Consider the following 14,546-nt stretch of genomic DNA (forward strand, 5'->3'; position numbering starts at 1 on the left):
TGACTTCCGCAAGGCGTTTGATGCAGTTCCCCACAGTCGTTTAATGATCAAAGTAAGAGCATATGGACTATCAGACCAATTGTGTGATTGGATTTAAGAGTTCCTAGATAACAGAACACAGCATGTCATTCTCACTAGAGAGAAGTCTTCCGAAGTAAGAGTGATTTCAGGTGTGCCGCAGGGGAGTGTCGTAGGACCGTTGCTATTCACAATATATATAAATGACCTTGTGGATAACATCGGAAGTTCACTGAGGCTTTTCGCGGATGATGCTGTAGTAAATCGAGAGGTTGTAACAATGGAAAAATTGTACTGAAATGCAGGAGGATCTACAACGAATTAACGCATGGTGCAGGGAATGGCAATTGACTCTCAATGTAGACAAGTGTAATGTGCTGCGAATACATAGAAAGAAAGATCCTTTATCATTTAGCTACAATATAGCAGCTCAGCAACTGGAAGCAGTTGATTCCATAAATTATCTGGGAGTATGCATTAGGAGTGATGTAAAATGGAATGACCATATAAAATTAATCGTCGGTAAAGCTTATGCCAGACTGAGATTCATTGGAAGAATCCAAAGGAAATGCAGTCCGAAAAATAAAGGAAGTACACTTGCTCGCCCACTGCTTGAGTACTGCTCAGCAGTGTGGGATCCGTACCAGATAGGGTTGATAGAAGAGACAGAGAAGATCCAACGGAGAGCAACGCGCTTCGTTACAGGATCATTTAGTAATCGCGAAAGCGTTACGGAGATGACACATAAACTCCAGTGGAAGACCCTGCAAGAGAGACGCTCAGTAGCTTGGTATGGGCTTTCGTTGAAGTTTCGAGAACATACATTCACCGAGGAGTCAAGCAGTATATTGCTCCCTACTACGTATATCTCGCGAAGACACCATGAGGATAAAATCAGAGAGATAAGAGCCCACACAGAAGCATACCGACAATCTTTCTATCCTCGAGCAATACGAGACTGGAATAGAAGGGAGAACCGATAGAGGTACTCAAGGTATCCTCCGCCACACACCGTCAGATGGCTTGCGGCGTATGGATGTGGAGGTAGATGTAGATATTACATTAGTGTAGTATATGCAGCTGTTCATTAAGTTAGGAATAAGTGTATTGCACCCAATTGATTAATACACTCCTGGAAATTGAAATAAGAACACCGTGAATTCATTGTCCCAGGAAGGGGAAACTTTATTGACACATTCCTGGGGTCAGATACATCACATGATCACACTGACAGAACCACAGGCACATAGACACAGGCAACAGAGCATGCACAATGTCGCCACTAGTACAGTGTATATCCACCTTTCGCAGCAATGCAGGCTGCTATTCTCCCATGGAGACGATCGTAGAGATGCTGGATGTAGTCCTGTGGAACGGCTTGCCATGCCATTTCCACCTGGCGCCTCAGTTGGACCAGCGTTCGTGCTGGACGTGCACACCGCGTGAGACGACGCTTCATCCAGTCCCAAACATGCTCGATGGGGGACAGATCCGGAGATCTTGCTGGCCAGGGTAGTTGACTTACACCTTCTAGAGCACGTTGGGTGGCATGGGATACATGCGGACGTGCATTGTCCTGTTGGAACAGCAAGTTCCCTTGCCGGTCTATGAATGGTAGAACGATGGGTTCGATGACGGTTTGGATGTACCGTGCACTATTCAGTGTCCCCTCGACGATCACCAGTGGTGTACGGCCAGTGTAGGAGATCGCTCCCCACACCATGATGCCGGGTGTTGGCCCTGTGTGCCTCGGTCGTATGCAGTCCTGATTGTGGCGCTCACCTGCACGGCGCCAAACACGCATACGACCATCATTGGCACCAAGGCAGAAGCGACTCTCATCGCTGAAGACGACACGTCTCCATTCGTCCCTCCATTCACGCCTGTCGCGACACCACTGGAGGCGGGCTGCACGATGTTGGGGCGTGAGCGGAAGACGGCCTAACGGTGTGCGGGACCGTAGCCCAGCTTCATGGAGACGGTTGCGAATGGTCCTCGCCGATACCCCAGGAGCAACAGTGTCCCTAATTTGCTGGGAAGTGGCGGTGCGGTCCCCTACGGCACTGCGTAGGATCCTACGGTCTTGGCGTGCGTCCGTGCGTCGCTGCGGTCCGGTCCCAGGTCGACGGGCACGTGCACCTTCCGCCGATCACTGGCGACAACATCGATGTACTGTGGAGACCTCACGCCCCACGTGTTGAGCAATTCGGCGGTACGTCCACCCGGCCTCCCGCATGCCCACTATACGCCCTCGCTCAAAGTCCGTCAACTGCACATACGGTTCACGTCCACGCTGTCGCGGCATGCTACCAGTGTTAAAGACTGCGATGGAGCTCCGTATGCCACGGCAAACTGGCTGACACTGACGGCGGCGGTGCACAAATGCTGCGCAGCTAGCGCCATTCGACGGCCAACACCGCGGCTCCTGGTGTGTCCGCTGTGCCGTGCGTGTGATCATTGCTTGTACAGCCCTCTCGCAGTGTCCGGAGCAAGTATGGTGGGTCTGACACACCGGTGTCAATGTGTTCTTTTTTCCATTTCCAGGAGTGTATTATGAAATCTTTGAATGGAATGAGAAATTCTCTGCAAAATTATATGTAAAAATTATTTGTTTACTTTCAGTTTATCTGTAATCGATCTGAATGATACATTAGTATGAGCTGTGATTAGCTCATATCAAATGGCTTAGCAAAGCCATCTGTTGTTATTGTTACACTGGAACAGTCTGGACAAAAATTAATGGAGTTGCATCACCAAAATACTAGCACCACGCAACTGTACGTTCCTCACACGTTGTTTATTCATTTTACACAATTCAGTCATAAAGAATGATATTGAATAATGCAGAACATTCCTGTATTAATTTCATAAAAAAACATTAAATGTTTTATAAAAGCCAAGATGAAAAGAAAATGTTGCCACTTAAGAGGATTCGAACCCAGTTCCTTCGATTCTGCAGTCTACACCTAAGACTACTGCAGTTTATCGAAGTCATGCAAATTTCACCTTCTGTTTTGTTCTTTAACCAAATAACACCGATACATTATTAAATGGCATTTATTTAATGAAATCGTACGAAATTTCTGAAAAATCTTCAGCGCACCGTTACCCTGAAATGGTTTGTCGTGAGCTGCTCCCACTAGAATAGATAGAAGAGTAGTGTTAGCAGGGTGCCGCGAGCTGCTAGTAGGGGGAAGAGTGGAGGCAGATGGCTACGGTGAGACGCCTGCTCCTACCGTGGTGGTGCTGCTTGGACTGCTGCCAGAGCACAGTTGGTGACGTGCGCAGAGCTGTTTCTTCACGAGATGCCTTGCGGTCTGGTGCCACCGTCGCCACCGTCACAACTGATTTCTGGGGTTTTCCTGGTGGCAGAAACGATATGTGACGCGACTCCAGCGGCAGTCTACAGCGACATGCTTGTCAGGAGTTCGGTGATGGACGCTAGAGTGCGTCGAGCTTCCGTAAAAGTCACACGCATGGGAGTGCTCTTATAAAGTTTGTGGTTGCGCAGCGCCATCGCAATGATGCCGTAAAACTTTATTTCACTAATATAAACATTTAAGAGGCACTACGCATTTTGACATTTTGAATCATTATATGATCCACACAATAAACTTTAACTAAGACACTAAAATTGAAACGTCCCCTTAGAAAAATTTATGATTGACTGTGCTGGTAAATCCCTTACGTTATGTGATTTTCAAACAGCTGAGCAGAACTGAACGTACTCAGACATTTCGCTCTTCACCTATTCTGATCAACACTAAACTGACATACAATATTTTTAGCGCAACGCAATCTGACTTTCAAAAATCCCTACAAAAGAATGGTCCTGACTGACATTAACCTATACCTTTCACAAATCACTTACCTCACAAAAATCTTCGTTACTCCAACTACTGGAATACAGCGAGCGCCACTACTGCCAGCTAAATAAAATATTCAAACTACTGAAGGCACTAACTACTGATAGGCATAGTTAGCAAATGAAAGATTTTGATAGAGAACAAACAATGTATTTACCTTAATAGTGTTCAAAGGTCATAATATATAGCAGTTCATGACATCCAGTCTTACAAATTTACTCTCTCTGATGGACACACGTCCAGATCGTCCGCTCTCAAAATTCCGTCATCTCTCTCCCCACATCCACCACTGCTGGCGGCTCACCTCCAACTGAGCAACGGTACGCGCTGTTAACATCTAACTGCCCAACGCTACAATAGCAATACTGCAACAATGCAGACCAGCCACAGACTTCACACAGCACAGCCAGTGATTTTCATACAGAGCGCTACTTGGCTTTACCAACATAAAAACCTAAACAGCCTACTTACAAAATAACTCATCTCAGTTGACTTTTATTAGATACCTTCATATTTTGTGGAAAAACTTCTGTTTAGTGTAGTACTCTTGTTTTGGCACTCCGTCTTCAGGCCACGAGTGGCCTATCGGGGCCATCCGACCGCCATGTCATCCTCAGTGGAGGATGCGGATAGAAGGGGCGTGGGGTCGGCACACCGCTCTCCCGGTCGTTATGATGGTATTCTTGACCGAAGACGCTACTATTCGGTCGAGTAGCTCCTCAATTGGCATCACGAGGCTGAGTGCACCCCGAAAAATGGCAACAGCGCATGGCGGCCTGGATGGTCACCCATCCAAGTGCCGACCACGCCCGACAGCGCTTAACTTCGGTGATCTCACGGGAACCGGTGTAACCACTGCGGCAAGGCCGTTGCCATTGTTTATTCTAGTAGATAATTAAATTTTGGACCATGTTATTGTTCTTTCCTAACAAGGAAAACGTTGACCCTTTATTGTGGATATGCAGTAACAAATAATCAGTAATGTGTCAAAACTGTCAGATCGTGTAGGTGAGTGGTGTCTCGACACAATCCTAGCTCGGTCTGGTCCGGTATGGTTTCCAGGCACTCCTAAGGCCATTATGGGAAGCATCTGCACCCGTTACACTTTGCACATAACAGAAGAACATGAGAAAAAACACATGTACAATAGAACACTGATACGCAGGTATATTCCAGCAGTCATATATACAACCATAGATTTAGTCAAGGAGGGGAAGAAAGCCATTGTCCACTCCGTGTTTATACCTGTTGCAGTCTCTCCAGAAGTAGAAGGGGTCCTTCCGGATACCCTTCTCGGGTAAGTATAAAAAGGACTTTTGTATCAAAGGATGCAGGTCGAACACAGGAAAAATGTAGATCCAGGAACCATCTGTATAACACTTGCAAATTGACGTAGCTGTGTTGGGACAGTACCACAGTTGCAAGCGCAAATAGAAAACACTGATGCTCAAATCATTATAGGCTTTGAAAGTTGGCTAAAACCGGAGGTAAGTTCAGCCGACATTTTTGCGAAGGACTTAACGGTGTTCAGAAAGGACAGGCTAAATACAATTGACGGTGGAGTGTTTTTTGCTGTTAGAAATAGTTTATCTTGTAGCGAAACTGAAGAGGGGTAGAGGTCATTCTTGGCAACCTAAATAAAATACATAATAATTGGATTCTTTGACCGACCTTCTAACTCAGATGATACAATTTCTGAAAGGTTCAAAGAAAACCTGAGTCTAACTTTAAACAGGTACCCGACTTATACAGTTGCAGTTGGTGGCGACTTCAATTTACGCTCAGTATGTTGCAACCACGGATCTGGGAGGGGGAGGGGGAGCAACGCGTGGTATTTGTCCCGGGCAGCAATTTCAGGAGGCACCAAATTCATGTTCTTGAAGGAAAACACCTTGTTTCACAAAGCGCCTAGCATCCAGCGCACGTTGGTCTATCGATTACTCGTATGATTTTGAAACGTATCCCTGTTGGTTTTTGAAAATTTTTGAACACATTCTGAGTTGATTTCTGAAGAATAATAGGTTGATTTTTGAATGCGTGCATAGCGTACGTGAAGTCTCTCTCAGGGGAATTCCCGTCGCATCAAGAAGTAAAAAACTTTCGCGCAGACAAAAGGGGGTGGGGCCATACGAGCTGAGCCGAATAATCCTGAACGGGTAAATATCAATCGCTGTATGTTTATGTGGTTGACTAGGTGTGAGAATGATAAGCATTGTTGTAATTATTAGCGAAATCCATAGATTCAGACTACCAGAGTAGAAGTTGTCTTCTCGGAATAGTGCGGAAAACACATTGTTCGAACACGTAATAACCGCCTAACCGCCGAATAAAAACGGGATAACTAAACCGGTGAGTCTGGCAGGGTTAGTGAAGTTAACCGGAGATCAGTTTTGACAATGGCAGGAATAGTTACAGAATTAGTGATGACGAGATTGTTTGTTAGAACGAGGAAGTAGAAGAAACGGGGACATCACACAAATTATATGGAAGAATAAGACGATTCCAGATTTATATACAAATTTCGTACTGCTACTAATTTCCATCTCATGCTTGAGAAACTGGAGCATATGAATGAAACCTGAAACTGTTTCCTAATATAAAACATTTTGCTTGTAGTAGGCGTAATAGGCATTTGATATTGCTACTTCGTGAATTATATTCTGTCGTGTTATTTATGTAAACGAGGTAGATAAGAGTCTCTCTTATTTAGCGTATGTTAGAATTACTGCAATATTGGAAAGACCTCTTTCGTTTTACCTAGCAGACAGTGACAAATTAGACATAATCCAATCGAGAAACCACACCAGTATTCGATACTATTCGCATTAACAGCTTTTCCAGTATTAGACAACAACATTTTGATTTTTCATGTAGCAAAATGTTTGACGAATATTGATGAGGTAATAGATTCTGTCACAGAAAGGAAAGCATGCCTTGTTAAGCTGTAGCGAAATTAGAGAGAAAAAATGCTGGGACCTAAGAATTGACGAAATGTGTACTGTCTTGCTTGTCTCTTGTCTTTACTAGTTTTATGTTTCCTATTCCTATATTTAATTTTAAGTCACACAAAAGAGAAAGTTATTAGCTAACAGGCAATAAAGAGAGCAGATTTTCCAAATAGTTCTTTTTCTCCTAGTCACAAACAGTCCCATCTAATATATATATATATATATATATATATATATATATATATATATATATATATATATATATATATATATATTAATGGGGCGGATGTCAAAATGGCCGACAGAGAATTGGAGAGGCACCACACGACATTTTAATTTCAACTGTCTTGTATATAGACTTGATGGCTTACATTACAAAATATACATGTTTCAATTCCACAGAGCGGAATACAGTGACATGCAATAGAAGAAAGCTTTATGAAGAGGTGTGGCACTGTAGTTTGGCACGGTTAAGACCAAATACTATGTCTTATATTTCCTCGAACATATATGTTTTATATATGAAACTGTTCAGAAAGATGTGCACTGCAAAATGAACTTTTTTTTTGACGTCCTATCTGAAACAATCAAGTGGGAGGGGGGAGCGACACTATCAAGTATTTGCCCTGGTTTGGATATATCGTAGATCTGTGGCTGATATGTTGGCGAAAATACGTGTTGAAATACGAAGGTACATGTAAAACATCATGCGAAATTGTGTGAACCGCATTCTCTGAAAATTATTTCCAGCAATTAGTCCATGAGCACATTCGAACTCTAAACAGTTGTGAAAACATAATTGACCTGTTTGCAACAAATAATCCTAAGCTAATAACAAGCATCAAAACAGATACAGAGATCAGTGAACACGGGGTCCTTGGGTTTTCGTAGCGAGACTGAATACCTTAACTCTCACAGCCACCAAAATTAAACGAAAAATTAATCTCTTCAAAAAATCAGACAAATATTCGCTTGACGACTTCCTGAGAGACAATATCCACTACTTCCAAATTAATAATGGAAATGTAGACCAGATGTGGGTTTAAATCAAAGAAATAGTATCGACAACAATTGAGAAATTTATACCAAATAAATTAACAAGCGACGGAGCTGATACCTATGGTAAACTAAACAGGTCAGAAAACTGTTGTAGAAACAGCGAAAAAAGCACGCCAAATTTAAACGAACGCCAAATCTCCAAGATTGATGTTCTTTTACAGAAGCTCGAAATTTAGCCCGGATTTCAATGCAAGATGCTTACAGTAGTTTCCACAAATTGATTCCGTATTTCTGGATTTACAAAAGGTTTTTGACACCGTACCTCACAAGCGGCTTGAAATCAAATTGCGTAGTTAACGGAATATCGTCTCTGTTACGCGACTAGATTCGTGATTTCCTGTCAGAGAGGTCACAGTTCGTGGTAACTGACGGAAAGTTATCGAGTAATACAGAAGTGATTTCTGGCGTTCCCCAAGGTAGTATTATAGGCCCCCTGCTGTTCCTTATCTTTATAAAAGATTTAGGAGTCAATCTGAGCAGCCATCTTTGGTTGTTTGTAGAAGATGCTGTCGTTTATCGTCTAGTAAAGTCATCAGAAGATCAAAACCAATAGCGAAACGATGTAGATAAGATATCCGTATGGTGCGAAAATTGGCAGTTGACCACAACTAATGAAGTGTGAGGTCACCAGCATGAGTGCTAAAAGGAATCCGTTAAACTTCGGTTACACGATAAATCAGTCTAATCCAAAGGCCGTAAATTCAATTGAATACGTAGGAATTACAATTACTAACAACTTAAATTGGAAAGAGCACATAGAAAATGCTGTGGGGAAGGGGAACCAAAGAGTGCATTTTATTGGCAGAACACTTGGAAGATGCAAAAGATCTACTAAAAGGACTACCTACACTGCGCTTGTTCGTCCTCTTTGGAGAACTACCGCACGGTGTGAGATTCTTACCAGAAATGACTAACGGAGCACGTCGAGAAAGTTCAGAGAAGGGCAGCTCCTTTTGTATTATGGAGAACCAGGGCAGAGAGTGTCACGGGCGTGATGCAGGATTTGGGGTGGAAACCATTAAAACAAAGGGCGGGAATGGTAATTCCTACGTATTTGGGGTAGAAATCATTGAAACAAAGGGCGGGATCTTCTCGCCATTTTTTTCCTCCGAATAGGAAGATATATTGTGTTGACACTGCTCTACATAGGGAGAAACGATCATCATAATAAAATAAAGGAAATAAAAGCTCGCACGAACAGATATAGGTGTTCTTTTTTTCCGCGCTTTTCGAGAGAGGAGTAATAGAGAATTATGGTGAAGGTGGTTCGATTAAACATCTGACAGACACTTATCATGTTACAACATTCTCTCATAAATGCTCAAGAGAACCACAGCTTTTGCTCACTTTACGGAGGAATTCTTTTTTTCAGTGTACCTTTCAGGAATAATTATTCCTTTCACTATAAAATAAAATGAAATTTTCGGACTAGTACCTACGCAGGCCATTTATAACTGAAACAGGCATGGTGACGACTGTGTTCATACTCCTGCTTTCTCTAAGTGGGAGAAGTTAGCTATCATTGTCGCCTATTTCACCATCGCTGTGTGAGCTAACGAGCATTTCGCTCTCATTTAAATACATGACCTAAAGAGTCAGCCTTCAGGAATTGTAAAACGAACCCTGTCGTCCGGGACCGCGTGCCACAAAGAGCCCAGATTCGCCATGGGATGGGGAAATTCACAGGCATATATTGTGCTGAATGAGGCTTAGGCGCTCTAATGTGCAAGTAAGACAGACGAGAACCTACGTCACAGAGAAACCCTGTAGAAGCCGTTTGTGGCCAAGGAGACGTAGCAGTGTCAAATATGGCGGACCTACGATCGGACATAAAGGGAAACATTTATGAAAATTATTTAATTCTGTAGTAATACAGGGAATGAAACCACAGTAATTTTAATCTACCATCCTCCATAAATTTTCATGGTAATCCCAATAAAACTTGATTATTATTAATATCTTTAATAGTTTAGAATTTACTGTTAAAGTGAAATTAACAAATTTTGTAACAAAAACCTGAATGCTAAAACCTGAACGCTTTGGTCGATCTTAACGATCGATATTTCATATTGAAGCGTTTCATTAAAAACACATCTTGTAAATATCAACTCTGTAACTTTATTTGTTTAAAAGATATAGTGAATTTAAATTATCAGTATTTTCAGCTAACCATCAGATCATCATTTCCTCCACACAAAAGACGTTGAACGGCAACATGACACCTTATTGAATCATTAGGTAATAGTATATTTCTTGTAAATTTTAGTACATAATAGTTACTTTTATTCTTTATTTCTTTATCTGAAAGCACGTTGGTGCAAGGCTACTGGCCTTGAAATTCAAAGTTAAGAAGGAAATTACACTCCTGGAAATGGAAAAAAGAACACATTGACACCGGTGTGTCAGACCCACCATACTTGCTCCGGACACTGCGAGAGGGCTGTACAAGCAATGATCACACGCACGGCACAGCGGACACACCAGGAACCGCGGTGTTGGTCGTCGAATGGCGCTAGCTGCGCAGCATTTGTGCACCGCCGCCGTCAGTGTCAGCCAGTTTGCCGTGGCATACGGAGCTCCATCGCAGTCTTTAACACTGGTAGCATGCCGCGACAGCGTGGACGTGAACCGTATGTGCAGTTGACGGACTTTGAGCGAGGGCGTATAGTGGGCATGCGGGAGGCCGGGTGGACGTACCGCCGAATTGCTCAACACGTGGGGCGTGAGGTCTCCACAGTACATCGATGTTGTCGCCAGTGGTCGGCGGAAGGTGCAAGTGCCCGTCGACCTGGGACCGGACCGCAGCGACGCACGGATGCACGCCAAGACCGTAGGATCCTACGCAGTGCCGTAGGGGACCGCACCGCCACTTCCCAGCAAATTAGGGACACTGTTGCTCCTGGGGTATCGGCGAGGACCATTCGCAACCGTCTCCATGAAGCTGGGCTACGGTCCCGCACACCGTTAGGCCGTCTTCCGCTCACGCCCCAACATCGTGCAGCCCGCCTCCAGTGGTGTCGCGACAGGCGTGAATGGAGGGACGAATGGAGACGTGTCGTCTTCAGCGATGAGAGTTGCTTCTGCCTTGGTGCCAATGATGGTCGTATGCGTGTTTGGCGCCGTGCAGGTGAGCGCCACAATCAGGACTGCATACGACCGAGGCACACAGGGCCAACACCCGGCATCATGGTGTGGGGAGCGATCTCCTACACTGGCCGTACACCACTGGTGATCGTCGAGGGGACACTGAATAGTGCACGGTACATCCAAACCGTCATCGAACCCATCGTTCTACCATTCCTAGACCGGCAAGGGAACTTGCTGTTCCAACAGGACAATGCACGTCCGCATGTATCCCGTGCCACCCAACGTGCTCTAGAAGGTGTAAGTCAACTACCCTGGCCAGCAAGATCTCCGGATCTGTCCCTCATTGAGCATGTTTGGGACTGGATGAAGCGTCGTCTCACGCGGTGTGCACGTCCAGCACGAACGCTGGTCCAACTGAGGCGCCAGGTGGAAATGGCATGGCAAGCCGTTCCACAGGACTACATCCAGCATCTCTACGATCGTCTCCATGGGAGAATAGCAGCCTGCATTGCTGCGAAAGGTGGATATACACTGTACTAGTGGCGACATTGTGCATGCTCTGTTGCCTGTGTCTATGTGCCTGTGGTTCTGTCAGTGTGATCATGTGATGTATCTGACCCCAGGAATGTGTCAATAAAGTTTCCCCTTCCTGGGACAATGAATTCACGGTGTTCTTATTTCAATTTCCAGGAGTGTATATTGGTTTTTTGTAAAAGAATTTAACATTTATTATGTAAAGCATATTACTTTTACTTTATTTAGAACGTGAAAGTGGTCATTCTTCGATTATTTAAATATGTTAAAATGTGAAATAATGTAAAATAAGATGTACCCAATCAGATGGATGGCTTCAGGAAAGGGAGCTGCCCCAGTCAGTTGAGCGACGATGTTCGGCACATGGGTGATGCGGTCGGAGAGGGCAGAGGGACAGTGCTGTTCTAGACACCAAAGGGTACGGTGCTGGTGCAGACGCGAAAGCAGTCAGTTCTGGCCTAGACACCAAAGGGACAGTTCGTATTGAGACAGGAAAGTGGATAGTCGGTCTTTAGGTAGCTAGCAAGCGAAACACTTAGAAAATTTCGCGTTGTGTTGTATTGTGGATCCTGGTCTCTGATCGGTGAGCAGCTGTGCACCTAGTGTGAACTCTGACTGTTCGTGTAAATAACGAGGTGGAGTAATGGGCTTGTTTTCGCGATGAGATTGTGAATTGTCAAACTGTGTCAAATGGATATGCGCTTGAGTGTAACGGTAACTCTAAATACAACCACTTTCGCTATTAGTTTGCTTTCTGAATAAATATTGTTCTAACCAAATCGCAACTGTGTGGCCTGCATCATTTATGGGTCAATAATTTAGTTCCGAATATTATTATTACCGTTATTATATGTTATATTAACATTGTATTTCGCAAACTTGCCATCAGCCAGATAATTTAACCAAAGGATCACAAGTGTCTAATGCAAGGCTTGTAATGCGACAGGTGTGTTTTACCCCTAGACGAGTTTGAGTCAAGACATTTAGACAAAGAGGAACCGCATGTGAGCCCGAAAATCTTTGAGATGTTAGCTCGCAATTGGGAGCTCGTCGGAGTAGAAATTTCGAAAGTGTTAGTTGAGGGATAAGAATCTTGCAGAGTGTTGGAACAGGATTGGTTTTGGAAAGTGTTAGTTGCGGAATATGAACTCTGGAAAGTTTTAGATCTGGATTTGAATTCTGCAAAGTGTTGTAAAAGTATTATCTGAACTTCGATAGGCAGGACCTCTCGCAAACGTTAAATTTGATATCGGTGCAGGACTGAGTATTATGTGTCCTTAATAGTTGTGAAATTACAATTGTAATCCTCACAGTTAACGACATTATGTGATCTTGGTCCCATACCTGCGGCAGTTTAGACAGTTTACGTGTTGGCTTTGAGCTACGAATTTTGCAACAGTTGTGTGCACCGAGTGTTTAGCAGTGGTTTGCAGTGATAAAAAAGTAACAGGGAAGAAGGGGCGACATCGAAAGCACGAGGTTCCAGCCAGCAGCGGCATCTTCAACGGTGATTCATCGCGCAGCGGCGGTTGCAGTACCTCAGTAGAGGCTACAAGATTTTGAGCGTAGGCTTCAACTGTAACATTGGCAGCGATACCATAGCAGAAGGATCCAGCACCTCAAAGCTAAGTATCTGCGCTGATAGCGAGATTATGTATGATTCTGTAGTTCAATCGCCAATAATAGACGTCGCTAATATTAAGCAATCGGCCAGTATGTGTGGGTCCAAAAATACTAGCGAGCCGCTTAGCCTGGAGCGAGAGAGCGTGATCGGCGGTGAACTTAGTAGAGCAAGTAGTACGCAATAAGGCAAGGGAGATGAATGTGGGGGAGACAAGATGTTGCTGTTAATGCAAACCATAAGAGGATTAGGATCCAAAATTGATTGTGTTAAAACCGATATGGGATCCAAAATTGATTCTGTTAAAACCGATATGGGTGACAAACATTTAAAAATTGATTCTGTTAAAACCGATATGGGTGATGTAAATCTAAAAACTGATTCTGTTACAACCTGTATGGTTGATGTAAAATTAAAAATTGATTGACTTCAATCAGACGAAGCTTCAGTTATAAAAGACAAAGTAGGTAAAATGGTTAGTGCAATCGAGAAACTGATAGACGGAAAATTGAGAACTGTTTGGAATGAAATAGGCACAATTTCTGATGAAGTTGGGATACTTGACTCTGAGGTAGATCAAGCAGAGAAAAATTTCATTGATAAGGTGGAGAAGCTGCAGGTAGATCTGGGAGGCAATGTAAGAAATTGTATGAGTATGCAAGATTTATAAAAAATAATGATTTATTTCATGATAATGATGTTGTAGCTACTAATGTCCATAATTTTAAGGGAGAATACAGTGAGTTTGATTCTAATATAGAAAGTGTCAGAATGATATCTTAAGGAGGAAAGTGATTTTACTGTAACTCATTGGTGATGTCACTGTAGAGCATTACGATCGTTGTTGCCTCATTTGTGGACTCGAGATAAGTTTAAGATAGCGAGAGGTCTAGAAGGGAGAAAAAAATGAAATTGGGGCGAAATAAGCATTTAATGAATTATTTTGAGATGAGTACGAAATTGAGGGGTGGATCGAACAGGATATGTGTACTCAAGAGATGGAAGAGAAGGGGAAAGTAGGTCAAGAAATAAGTGTATCTGTGTTTAGATTATAAAATTATTTGGAGTGGTAATTTGCAATACTTTATTTTAGGATTTATTGTTGTTTTGTCACATAAGCCTTTTTTCAGGATTTATTGTTGTTTTGTTGCATAAGACTTTTTTTTGGCACAAGATCTCTGTGATTATAAAGAGATAGTTTAGACACACGAGGAGGTCGGAGAACTCAGTTGTTTGGTGTATGGTATCAGGTCAAAAATCAGTGCACAGTATGCATATAAATTAGGTTTTTGGGGGTATATAACGGATTTATTTATGTGTATGTATGTGTTAGACTTAGGTTTTGGATGGTTTCATGTTTGTTGTTATTTCCAAATTATAGGTTATGGTCACACCAAACTGGATACATAGAGG

General features: G+C 43.2%; 1 pseudogene; it reads right to left on the minus strand.

The window, feature by feature from the left end:
• Positions 1 to 4,640: 4,640 nt before the first annotated feature.
• On the minus strand, positions 4,641 to 4,758 carry LOC126104478 (5S ribosomal RNA; annotated as a pseudogene).
• Between the last annotated feature and the right edge of the window lie 9,788 nt (positions 4,759 to 14,546).

Source organism: Schistocerca cancellata, chromosome 1 (genome assembly GCF_023864275.1).
Source record: "Schistocerca cancellata isolate TAMUIC-IGC-003103 chromosome 1, iqSchCanc2.1, whole genome shotgun sequence".
In the NCBI taxonomy this organism is placed as follows: Eukaryota; Metazoa; Arthropoda; class Insecta; order Orthoptera; family Acrididae; genus Schistocerca; species Schistocerca cancellata.